The 12089-nt window shown below is 35.1% G+C and overlaps 1 pseudogene; it reads left to right on the top strand.

The window, feature by feature from the left end:
- The first annotated feature begins 8 nt into the window (after positions 1-8).
- LOC121751749 lies at positions 9-3646 on the top strand (annotated as a pseudogene).
- The last annotated feature ends 8443 nt before the right edge of the window (positions 3647-12089 follow it).

Genomic DNA, 12089 nt, shown 5'->3' with positions numbered 1-12089 from the left:
AATGTACTATGTGTACCCTGCGTGTGTTGAGGAGCCCCATCGCCCCAGTTGATTGTGGAACTGTGTCCAAGTGGATAATGAAGAATAGTGCTGAGTCTGAGAATATGAATGGTATGCTGGTTTTGCTAGGAGTTGATACCCCTCATGTTCATGTCATCTAAACTTAATCAGTATATATCGATCTAACTAGTACTCTCTCCGTCCCAAACACTTTTCTCTCTAATGAGATGGGACCCATTCTCCACTAACAATACTTTAATTACTTGTTCTCTCTACCTCTCTCTTACTTTACCAATTTTGCATTAAAACATATGCCGAACCCAAAGTGCATATTCTTTTGGGGCGGAGGGAGTATATTGTTGATGAGGTGTTTTTCTCCTGTACATACATAGTCCAAGTTTTACATCTCTCATGCATATGATTTTATCACAGGATATTGGCTAATTCTAAACCTTGTCCCAAGTGCAAGCGGCCGATTGAGAAGAATCAAGGGTGCATGCATATTACATGCACACCACCATGTAAATTTGAGTTTTGTTGGTATGTCCTCTTCCCATTTTGAGCTACAGTATTTATTTGTGTAAATTTTTTTTATGTTTCTGCATCTTCTGCCTTCTAGTTGCATATGCATCATGCACATACTTATGATTTTGTCGCCCATTTAGTGTCTATGTCTTCTTCCCAAGCACCCTTTTTTTTGAGTGATAAAAAATCGAAACCACTGTGGCTGTAGTCATCTCAGTTTGATTGATATACTTGTAGGTTATGCCTTGGTGCATGGTCAGAACATGGAGAAAGGACTGGTGGTTTCTATGCATGCAACCGTTATGAAGTAGCCAAGCAAGGAGGAGTGGTAAGGTTATCTGCTTTGAATTATCACTGGAATATAAAAGCCTATACATTATCCAATTAACTGGGCCTATTGTCACAGTATGATGAAGCTGAAAAACGGAGAGAGATGGCTAAAAATTCCTTAGAAAGATATACACATTATTATGAAAGATGGGCTACAAACCAATCGGTAGGTGTTAATTAATATCTGTAATGTCTGTTCAGTTTTTATTACTTTATCAATGAATTTTTGTGGCTTTACTTGAATTTGTGTGGGTTTCATTTTTCTATTTCTTTTGCATGACTTAAGTCATAATTTTCCTTTCTGCAGTCTAGGCAACGAGCAATTGAGAATCTACATCAGATGCAAACAGTACATGTAAGGAAACTCTCGGTTTTATGTTTGGGCCCTAAGCATATACTTTAATCATTAAAATCTTGAAACTGTATTGTGCAGCTAGAGAAGCTAAGTGATAAACAACGCCAGCCTGAGTCCCAGCTTAAGTTCATTATAGAGGCTTGGCAGCAGGTTTAAGTTTCAGTATTGCTACTGCTTTCTTAAGGCGTATTTGGAATTTACATTTTGCATGTATTTAGAAGCCTAGAAAGTACTATATGTGCGCTGGACTTGAGAGTTGAGAAAGATAAATTTGATGTATCTAGCACAGCAGTGCTGTTGTCAAATCATGCTTTGTATCTCATGAATTAGTATTGCAATTAACTAACAGCACAACAGTCACATCCTTGACTTTTATAGTCTGAGATTTGCCCACTTATGACTTCTTGTTTACAGAAGCTAAGCATTTTTTTGTGACCTTTATGGTTAACCGTGCACATTGATGCTCCTCGTATTTTTTGTGTTTCTAAGTAATAGCAGGTCTAGTTTCATTAGTTCAGTCTCAATATATTACTCCCTCCATCCCCAAAAAGTAGACTAATTTTGGAATGACACTTGTTTTAATGCGTAATTGGTAAATGAAGAGAGAGATACCAAGAAAAAGTTATGGAGTATTGTTAGTGGAGAATGGGACCCACACATTAGAGATATAAATAGAGTTTCCTTATTTAGAATTGGTTGGACGGGGGTAAAAAGTGTTTGTGTAGAACACACATATAATCTTTCATGTAAGGAAGATATATTTTCTTCTCTTTAAGTGCTTGCTTTTTTGCATACTGCAGATTGTTGAATGTAGGAGAGTCCTAAAATGGACCTATGCATATGGATTTTATTTAAACGAGCAGGAACTTGCTAGGAAGCAGTTCTTTGAGTATCTACAAGGTATGCGAATCAGGAACCCTTTTTTTTGCATGTTCTTCATGTGCCTCTGTGACATTTATTTCTGGGTTCCTTAAGGTGAGGCGGAGTCTGGTTTGGAACGGCTTCATCAGTGTGCGGAGAAGGAATTTCAGGTCTACCTCAATTCTGAAGGTCCTTCACAGGAGTTCAATGAATTTAAAACAAAGTTGGCTGGATTGACTAGGTGATTTCCTTACACCGTTTATTTCTCTTGTCTACTTCCTATTTGGTCTGCATCATCATGTGTATTGCTAATTCAAATTGTATCATGCTTGGGGCCTTCCTAGTATTTCCTTGATTCGACCTTGTCAGCGTAATAAGAAAACAAAGAACAGCCTACTTCCCTTCCTCCAACCCCTCCCCTCCATTTAACCATAATTTACTGCCACCGGGTTATGCCACATAGTGCTCAACCCATTTATATTACCTGTTTATAGTGCTTGCTTGTGTCTCATGAATTGCTGTTAAATCAAGTTTTTACCTATAGTTAGATAATTTGTACTATCTCCCAGCTGCTATTGGTTTATGACAATCGTCTTTTTGGTGATGAGGGAATCCTATTGCTGCTACTTGAGAATCCGAGTACAGCTTATGGTAACAATTAGTATCTAGTACTATTAGATAGTACAGTTAGTCTGACTCGTAGACAGTAGTAGTTCAGGTTTAAAGCTTACGCTGAACAATTAATCTCGGGTTTAGGGTAGAGAAATGATGAGGATCTGTTTATAAGCTTTATTTCAAACTGGAAATGGCAGAAAAATCTCGAGATGGAGAAAATCTTTTTCCACCTGTGACTCCCATAAAATGATTGGATGTTAATTCTACAATCCGGTAAATCTGACCAATATTTAATCAGGAAGTTTAAATTTGTTGAGTTTAGCCCCATAATTGTAGCATTGTTTTAGATAATGAGTTAAGCTTCATAGAAAAGAGGCCTTTGTTTCTGCTAAAATGCAGTTATATGACTACCTAAATTCTAATGCTGCAGTGTAACCAAGAATTACTTTGAGAACCTCGTCCGAGCTTTGGAGAACGGTCTATCCGACGTGGACTCTCACACTGTGAGCAGTCGGGCAGGCAGCTCCCAGGCTGCGGGAGGCGGAAGTGGCAAAGGAAGAAGCAGCAAGGGCAAGGGAGTATATCATCTAGATCAAGCAGTTCTAGAAACATAGACGATTCCGGCCATTGGTCTTGTGAACATTGCACCCTATGCCATGTGAGGTCATCAACTGTCTGCGAGATGTGCCAACGCCACCGGTGAAGTGATGAGGCAGACGTGCCGCCGCTCGGACGCAGGGAATCCGAGGTGGGGTGTGTGTTCCGCATGTTGTGCTCTGCTGTAGACAAACATAGAGGAAGAGACATGGTGACTACAAGTAATGGAATGGAATCATCTTATTTTAGAAACTAATGTGTATTAAGTCTCTATAGCCCTTGGCTATCTTCACATGAAAATGCGCATCTGTATCAAATTATATCAATAGTTTCGCGTTGTATATATAATTGTATTCATCATTATTGCTTTGATTATTGCCAATTACTACTTAATTCTGTTTTGAATTAGTTTTGTGACTTGTGAATTGTGATTGATAGTAAAAAGGTTATTAATCGTATTCATCATATCGTTTCTAGTTGTGAATTAAGGTATATGGCATTTGATGCGAATCAAATGTTCGAATTTTTATCCACTAAACTTAGCGTGGTTTATTCATATTTTCAGCTTACAAAAGCAAAATTCTTTCAATGTGGAGATGGATTTGAGCGAAAAACAAAGATTGATGAAACGTGGAATTATTTAAGTTTATGTATATGTGTGTATAGGTAGTTGCGATTTCTATGGAAGTGGTGGGGGAGTTGCTTTGAATAAAAAGAAGAATAGTTATAGGAGAGAGGGAAACTACGATCTGGAATATAATTGAGGAAGAGCACGTTCTGTGGGGGAGAAAAGTTGAGAGATTTAGAGAGATCTAGAGGCAAGAGATTGAATTGGAGTAAATTGGACGTCTTTTACCATTGAAGATTTTGGGAGAAAGAATTGAGAGAAATACTAATATTAAATCAGATGGATCGCTGTGGTAATGTATTATCAATTAGAATTATTCAAAAGATAATTGATAATAGTTGAGCTTTGAGTCTAGCATCATGAATTAATTTTATAGTCCCATAATTCATAAGATAGAATTGAATATTAGAATAAATCACCATTTTATCCGTGTATGTTTGGAGTAACAATCTCATCTCTTAATTTGTCTAGCTCGTTTTGTTTCTTATAAGTTTTTTTTGCTTGATTTTAAACCGACCCCGAAAAAAACCGAAAACCGAACTTTCAAAACTGAACTAAACCGAAAAAAATCGAAATGTATGAAATAACCGAAAAACCAGAAGAAAAAAAAACCGAAATTAATATATATATATATATATATATATATATAGGGTTGTGATCAATTGAGATTTTTTAGCCTAATTGAGATTGAGATGCATTATTAGCCACTCATTTTTATTAAATGAGTGGTCCAGAATTTACCACATGGAAAATATTTTAGATTAATTAATTGGGAAAGGGCAGAATGGTAATTTCATCATACATTTTATTTAATAAATATTTTTTTATTTTTTTAAAAAAAATAAAATTTTTTTCGATTTTTTTATTTTTTTATTTTTTTTATTTTTTTTGTCAACTACATATACAATTCATGTCAACTACACACATATAATGTCAACTACATATACAATTCATGTCAACTGCACATATATAATGTCAACTACATATATGATTCATATCACCTATACACATATAATGTCAACTATAAGCTGTTGACATTGATGTGGCAGGCTATTGACATTTGATGTGCAGGGCTATTGACATTTGATGTGCAGGCTACACATCGTAGTTGACATCGCGTGAAAATTAAAAAAAATAAAAAAAAAAAAAAATTTTTTAGGTTGTTGACATTTTAATACGAGTTGTTGACATTTGATATTCTGGCTATTGAAATGAAATGACGATAAGACCCTTAGTTGATATAATCTACTTGTAGTTGACATTTCAAAATGAGTGGCTGAAAATGCATCTCAATTCTCAATTAAGCTAAAAAATCTCAACCTAACAAGACCCTATATATATATAATTAATAGAATATATAAATATAATACATATTATATAAATATATTATAACACTACCCTATATATATAATATTTTAAATATAATTGTTTTTTTCAGTTTTGTGGTTTTTTATTTCGCCCGACCGAACCGAACTGAAAAAATGAAAATTTTTCATTGTTAAAACCGAACTGAACCGAAAAATAGAAAAAACCGAACCGAATTTTAAAATGTCGGTTTTGTTTTTTACTCACCCCTAATAGTATTAATAATAATTTTATGCACCATCAGCCTCACAAGAGTATGCCTTTCTAATTTAGAAACTATTCATCGTTTAAGGTATGGCGCTCATCATCTCAAGTATGATAATGCTTCGATCTTACGCATTAAGTTGATAAATTGGCTGAATTATTTGATTCGAGTATATGGTGGATGCCAGAAGTTTTAATACTACGAAATTGGTAAAGTATAAGAGAAAAAGATAAAATGGGTGAAGTAGGAAAGAAAATTTGAGAGTTGTAAAATAAGAAAGAAAAGAGAGAAAATGTGTATAAAATAGGAGAGAGATCGATGAAAAATGTAATAAATTGAGCGAAATTTTAAAATTGAGATTAATTTTTCATTTTTTTTATGAAAATACAAATATCTTCTTCTAAATGCAATTACTTATGTTGTAAAATTTTAAAATATAACAACAATTTATGATGCAAAGAAAGTGTTCATAAATTAAGGATAAATTAACTTATTCTTTTGCTTTTTGTAGGATACTTCCATTTGCGTCCTCTAATTTTAGTTGAGACACAAACATGTAAGGACGCTTTTTAAAGCGTTGGTGGTATTTTTATAAATATAAATTAGCGCCTTTAATTGCATTTTAAAATTTTCTTAACGTTTTTTTTGGTATAGTGAAAATTAATATTTTAATTATTATTATTACATTATTATTTAAATTTCAGCTCTGACTTATTCAAACACAAAAATATTTTAATTACTATAGGTTTCTTTCAACCAATAGCCCTTGACTTTAAAAATATCTACAGTAATCCCTGGACAAAGGGTTTATTTTAAAATCGTCCTTTTCTATTTTTTTATCCGAAAATTCCTTTGAGGCAGAGTAATTTCGTCTTTACACAATTTTCACTTTTTCAATATGATATTATTTCAATGATGTACTAAATTTGATATTATTTCAAAATTATCTTCTTCTTCCCTTTGTCGTCCTTCACTATTTCTTTATCGCAATATCAAATTTAATTTTATAAAATTAAATTTAAAATTTAGATTTTTAAATATTAATAAATGATTTTGAATTAAAATTGTTAATTTAATTTTAGAGGGGGTTATGGTGTGGCTAGTGCAGATGCAGATCTTTTAGAGGATGAGGCGGAGCATGCTCTTTGGTTTTGGGAGGTATAATTTTGATGAAATGTCGATTTTGATTTCGTGATTAAGTAGTATTGTACTCCCTCCGTCCCGGACTATTTGCACTTATTTCCTTTCTGGGCGTCCCAAGTTATTTGCACTCTTTCCATTTTTAGTAAAAATTATCACCTACAGCCGCAATTGTTGACTTTGCTATACACTCATTCCTTAATCTCCGTGCCGAAAAGGAAATGTGCGAGTAGTCCGGACGGAGGGAGTAGTATTTGTTAACATCCAAAAAATTGATGAAATGTCGATTTCGAGCTTATTCATCAAACATTTCCATCATTATGTATGAGATTAATATCAAAAAAATTGAGATGACTAACGAATACCTGTTTATTTCAGTTTTTTAAGAAAGACTTTACAAATTAATGATTGTAACAACTTATTTAAAGCATCGAGTAACAAATGTTAGGCAACAACTTAACATTTAGATCAAAGGATAACACACGAAAATAATGAGCATCAAGTAGAATTAATGCATAATCACAAATCTAAACAAGTACTAGTATATAATTCGGTCAAATTAAAAGTAACAAACAACGTGAAATGAGGAAATCTTAACAAACCAAATGAGTGTTACATAAATTAACAGTAAACCCTTAAAACGAAAAATGTTGAGCTGAGCATGGGAAAGAAATCCAAACCTCCAATTCCCACCGTGGCGGCGCCATGGACCGAACTGCCGGATGATTTGACGGCGAATATCCTGCAAAGGTTGCACACCGAAGAGATACTGATGAGCGCGCAGAAAGTGTGTAGTAATTGGTGGAGAGTCTGCAAAATTCCTACCATGTGGCGTGTGATTGACGTGGATTATGGACGTTGCACGAACCGCGTCCAATTTGGGAACATTTGCCGCTGCGCAGTGGATCGCAGCGAGGGACAATTGGTCGAGCTCAAGCTCTCTGGTGTTTATGTCGATGGCTTGCTAAACTACGTAGCCCAACGGTATAATTCTTCCATTTACCGTCATTGTTCAATCTTTTTGTGTGTCGTTTGGTTGCTTTGACAATATTATAGTGCGATAAGTAAAAATGTACTAATAAACTTTTTGTAGATATAAAACACATTCTTCGCGTTTACTAGTTTACTCAAATACACCTAATAAGAGCAAGTTAAGGGATTTACATGCCTCAGTAAGTTTGGTATGGAAGCCCATGTTTCAACCAACCTAGAAAATTAACCAAATCATTTTTTTGACAAAATTATTAAGCTGCCCTTCATCTTATCTAATATCAGTTTGTGCATAATTACATAGTATAATATACTGTTATTATTTGGACATATATATTATTGAGGCTACTCCACATAACTAGAACAAACCATTATTGTAGATAGTCTACCAAACTGAGCCATGAACATTCCTTATTGTTTCTTGACAGATCAAGCCATCTTCGACGCCTTACACTTTTAGAATACGACACAATTCCTTATAATAAGGAGTATGATACACTTGGTTTCACCAAGGAAATAAAAGATCTCCCACAATTGGAAGAGTTGCACCTTTACTTGAGTCATACACTTGATCGATCCACATATGTTGAAGCCATTGGCATCTCTTGTCCCATGTTGAAATCATTTACATACTCTTGTTGGTTTGACTCTCTGGAATTTTCACACTTTGCTGAAGCAATCGGAAAAAAACATGCCTAATCTGCAGCACCTCCTAGTTTTTGTAGCTCATATGAACATTAAAGGACTAGAATGGATTCTCGATGGCTGCCCTCGACTCGAATCACTTGTGCTTCCGCAACGCTGCGCTCTTGATCTACAAGGGAGTCTAGGCAAAAGATGTTGCCACCAAATTAAAGATCTATGGTTCCATCCTAATTCTTTTCATTTTTGCCGTCTCCCCAAATATTTGAAAGAGTCTATTGTATTTTTCTATGGCAGCAAAGCGATATATTGCAAAACTAGGGATCCATTTCCCCAGGATACAATTTTGGGAGACTATTTTGCAGCAGAAATCAAGTAAGCTGGTGACATTTAAATATTAATTTGATTAATATTCAAATTGTATGGAGTTATTTGCTACTTTTAATCTCATGAATCTATCAGTTTTATGGATCTCCCTTCAATCCAAAAAGTAATTATTCTCACGGATTAGTATATATGTATATGCATCATTTGATCATGTTTTAGTTTAATAAATTGTGTTATTTTAGTTTAGATAATGTTAGCCTAATATAAAAAATTTAATTAATTGTTTCATTTTAGTAAAAAAAACGGTTCCATCTTCTTAATTTTTGTTTTGTATGCCATGTAAGTAGTATAGAGCTAACAACGGCTGGCGATGTACATTACGAGGGTGTTCGGTTTGCAAGATTATATCCGAGATTAAATTTGTAGTGTGTTTGGTTCATGAGATTCACCCTCACAACTCAATCCTAGATAGATAATCATGGGATAATTAGTCATAGCTAACCCCCTATGACTAAAATAATCTCACAACTCAATCCTAAATTGTATCTCGTATTATTTTATCTTGGAAACCGAACACAACCTACATATATTATTAACTTTTGAGGGAATTACAAAATGGTCCCTGCACCATGAGTTTATCTTGCCAATAGTCCATGGACTTAAAAGATATCGTCAGACATCCCTAGATTAAGGGTTATTTTGAAATTTGAATAAGGTATATGGCATTAATATATTCCAAAATTGAGATGATAACAAGTAGAATAATGAATATCTGCAAATTTAATATTTATAAGAGTAGACTTTTAGTATTAGGCACAATTTATCTCCTTTATCTTGATATTTATGATAAAAAGATAAAATTAATCAAAATGCATAATCACCAAAACTAATATTGCATTATTGTTTTATATATAATATTATAAAAATACACAAATTCATATTTTAACTTTAATTTTTTGTTTATTCCCCAATTCATCGCAAGTTTCACCGTTTTACAAATCTAATTCATCACTACTCACAAATCCTCACCGTAGCTAGCAAGTTTCACAAATCTTCTAATTTTCACGTTTCACACAAAATCTCCCTAAACCTAACCCCCGATTCATCACAGTAGCTAAGTTCCACGATCAAATTTTCACGTTTCACACAAATCTCCCCAAACCTAACCCCCAATTCATCACAGTAGCTAAATTTCCAGTCGCACAATCCACAAATCTTGATAATGGATGATCAAGGTCAAGATAAAGTGGATGATACCAAGGATCTGCAAAAATCGATGACTGAGGCTCTGTCTCCCATCGAAAAGATGCCAACCCATCTACTACAAAATATTCAAGGGGCACTAGACCAAAAAGAAGCGGGGCGAACCGCGCTTGTGTCAAAACTATGTAAGCTGGCTTGGTGGACTATGTCTACCCTCGACTTCAATGATATGGATTATGGGGACTCTCTTACTGGAGTGGCAACCAGGGTTTTGGATAGGTACAAAGATGAAAATCTGAGGGTGGGATCATTCAGGCTGTGGAGCCACACAATCAACCATAATGATGCAAGGAATTTAATTAGGGATGCAATCAATTTGGGGGCACGGGATTTGGCGATATGTGTGGGGCCTGTCGGTACAGAAAAGTTAGTACTTCCAGAAGAAGTTCTTGGCTCACCTACCCTGGTGAAGCTCTGCGTGGTGGGATGCCAGGTAGATTTTAGAGTTGAGGTAAAATGTAAATTCTTAGAAATGCTTCATATTGCTGATCTATCTACCTATGGAGACATATTCAATGACTTGATTTTGAAATGTACCAAACTGGAGAAAGTTGAAATGGGGTACATAGTAAATATGATTCAAGAAACAAATATGCTTGGCCCCAATTGGGAGAACATGATTGGAAAAACTAGTCTGCAATCCCTAGACCTGGTAGGTGTGGATCCTGTAGAAAATATTACTAGGTTTGAGGTGTGGGCTAAGTTTCCTGTGCTGAAATCACTAGAGATTCTAGACAATTACTCCAACCTTAATTGGGCTGGTGTAACAATTTGTAGCCCACCTTGGAGAGTATCAGTCTTAATTTGTTTGAAAGTGAATTAACTCAAGCCAAGTTTGAAGTTCCAAGTATTAAAGAGTTCGAGGTGGTGGCTAAAAGCACACCGGGAGTTGAGTCCTTCAAGACAAATTCTGTTGGGTGGGATTGCAATTTGGAGATAGCCTGTGTGGAGACCACACAAGCTTGGTTTCTGGATTTGAAGAAGCTTTTGAAGATATTTAGCTCAGCTGTTGTGCAGCTAACAATCAGGCTCAACTATACGGATGCCCCCCCAGATTTTGTTTTTCATGCACAGGAACCAAAGGTTTTACACCGGATCAAAGTATTGAATATCGTAGCAAGTAAGGAAGAGCTTGTTCCTGGATTCCTACGTTCACTTGGATGGTACATCAGCACTAACACACTATACCTAGGTGAACAAAACAGGCCCGACCTACTCAACGACATGCAACCCTTACCACCTCCATAGGTACCACTACTAGCTCAAATTTAACGTGATACTGTTTTTAGTTAATAACTTATAGCACTACATTTTTTGCAGGTGTGAATGTTACAACAACAGACAGAGGAGGTGTGAAAAATTTGGACAGGAACGTGTAATCATGTAGAATTCGAAAGGTTCCTTATACTCTCTAAAATGATGTTACAAGTGTTTTTGTTCATCATATTCTCTACATGTTTTGTTTACTAAGCATGTTATATGTGATGAGTAGCTCTAGTTGACAAATAAGCCTTTTTAATCAAGTACACTACACAGCATCAGTAGTATGCCTACATTGCTTCACATATCCCTCACATATCCTCTCATTTCATCCCAAAAAGCAAACACTCAAATGCACTTGAGTAGTTGAGTTTCCACACAAGCATGTGTGAGTTGGATCTTTTGTTTTATTGATTATGTTAATTTCATCAAGAGAATTTATTCTTTTGGTTGCCCCATAGGCTATTTTTTCATATGATAAACTTAACCTAGTGAAAAATCTCAAGGAAGGGTAACAGACACTATAGTTCATTACTGCTTGCAAAAGCAACTTATCGTGGTGCTCCTTCCAAACTCTCCCTCCTATCAATCCTGGATAGCGGGATATGATATCGTCTTTGAAAACACTAGAGCCATCAGTTAACACCTTTACCTGTAAACCAAAATATATAAGTACTATACTAAAACAAAGATCAAACATGTTCCAGCACATTTAACATGAGCTTGCAATTTCCCTCGGGGAAATTGTTTCTAAGTAAAGTATAAACTAGCTAACACATGCAGTAGATAGAAGCATTCTTCCCCTCCATCTCCAACAAAACAAGGCAGATCAAGTGTATGTTTTAGTGAATACTGGAACTTAAAACAAGTAATTATTTCCAAGATACAAAACTTACTTTGTCCCTGATAAGAGATAGTGTTCCTATTCTGACGAGTACATTCTCTATTCTTAGTCCCTCTTTGGTTACATTGTCTACAGCCAACAA

This window comes from Salvia splendens, chromosome 10, assembly GCF_004379255.2.
Source record: "Salvia splendens isolate huo1 chromosome 10, SspV2, whole genome shotgun sequence".
NCBI lineage: Eukaryota > Viridiplantae > Streptophyta > Magnoliopsida > Lamiales > Lamiaceae > Salvia > Salvia splendens.
This window is presented reverse-complemented; position numbering and strand designations above follow the sequence as displayed.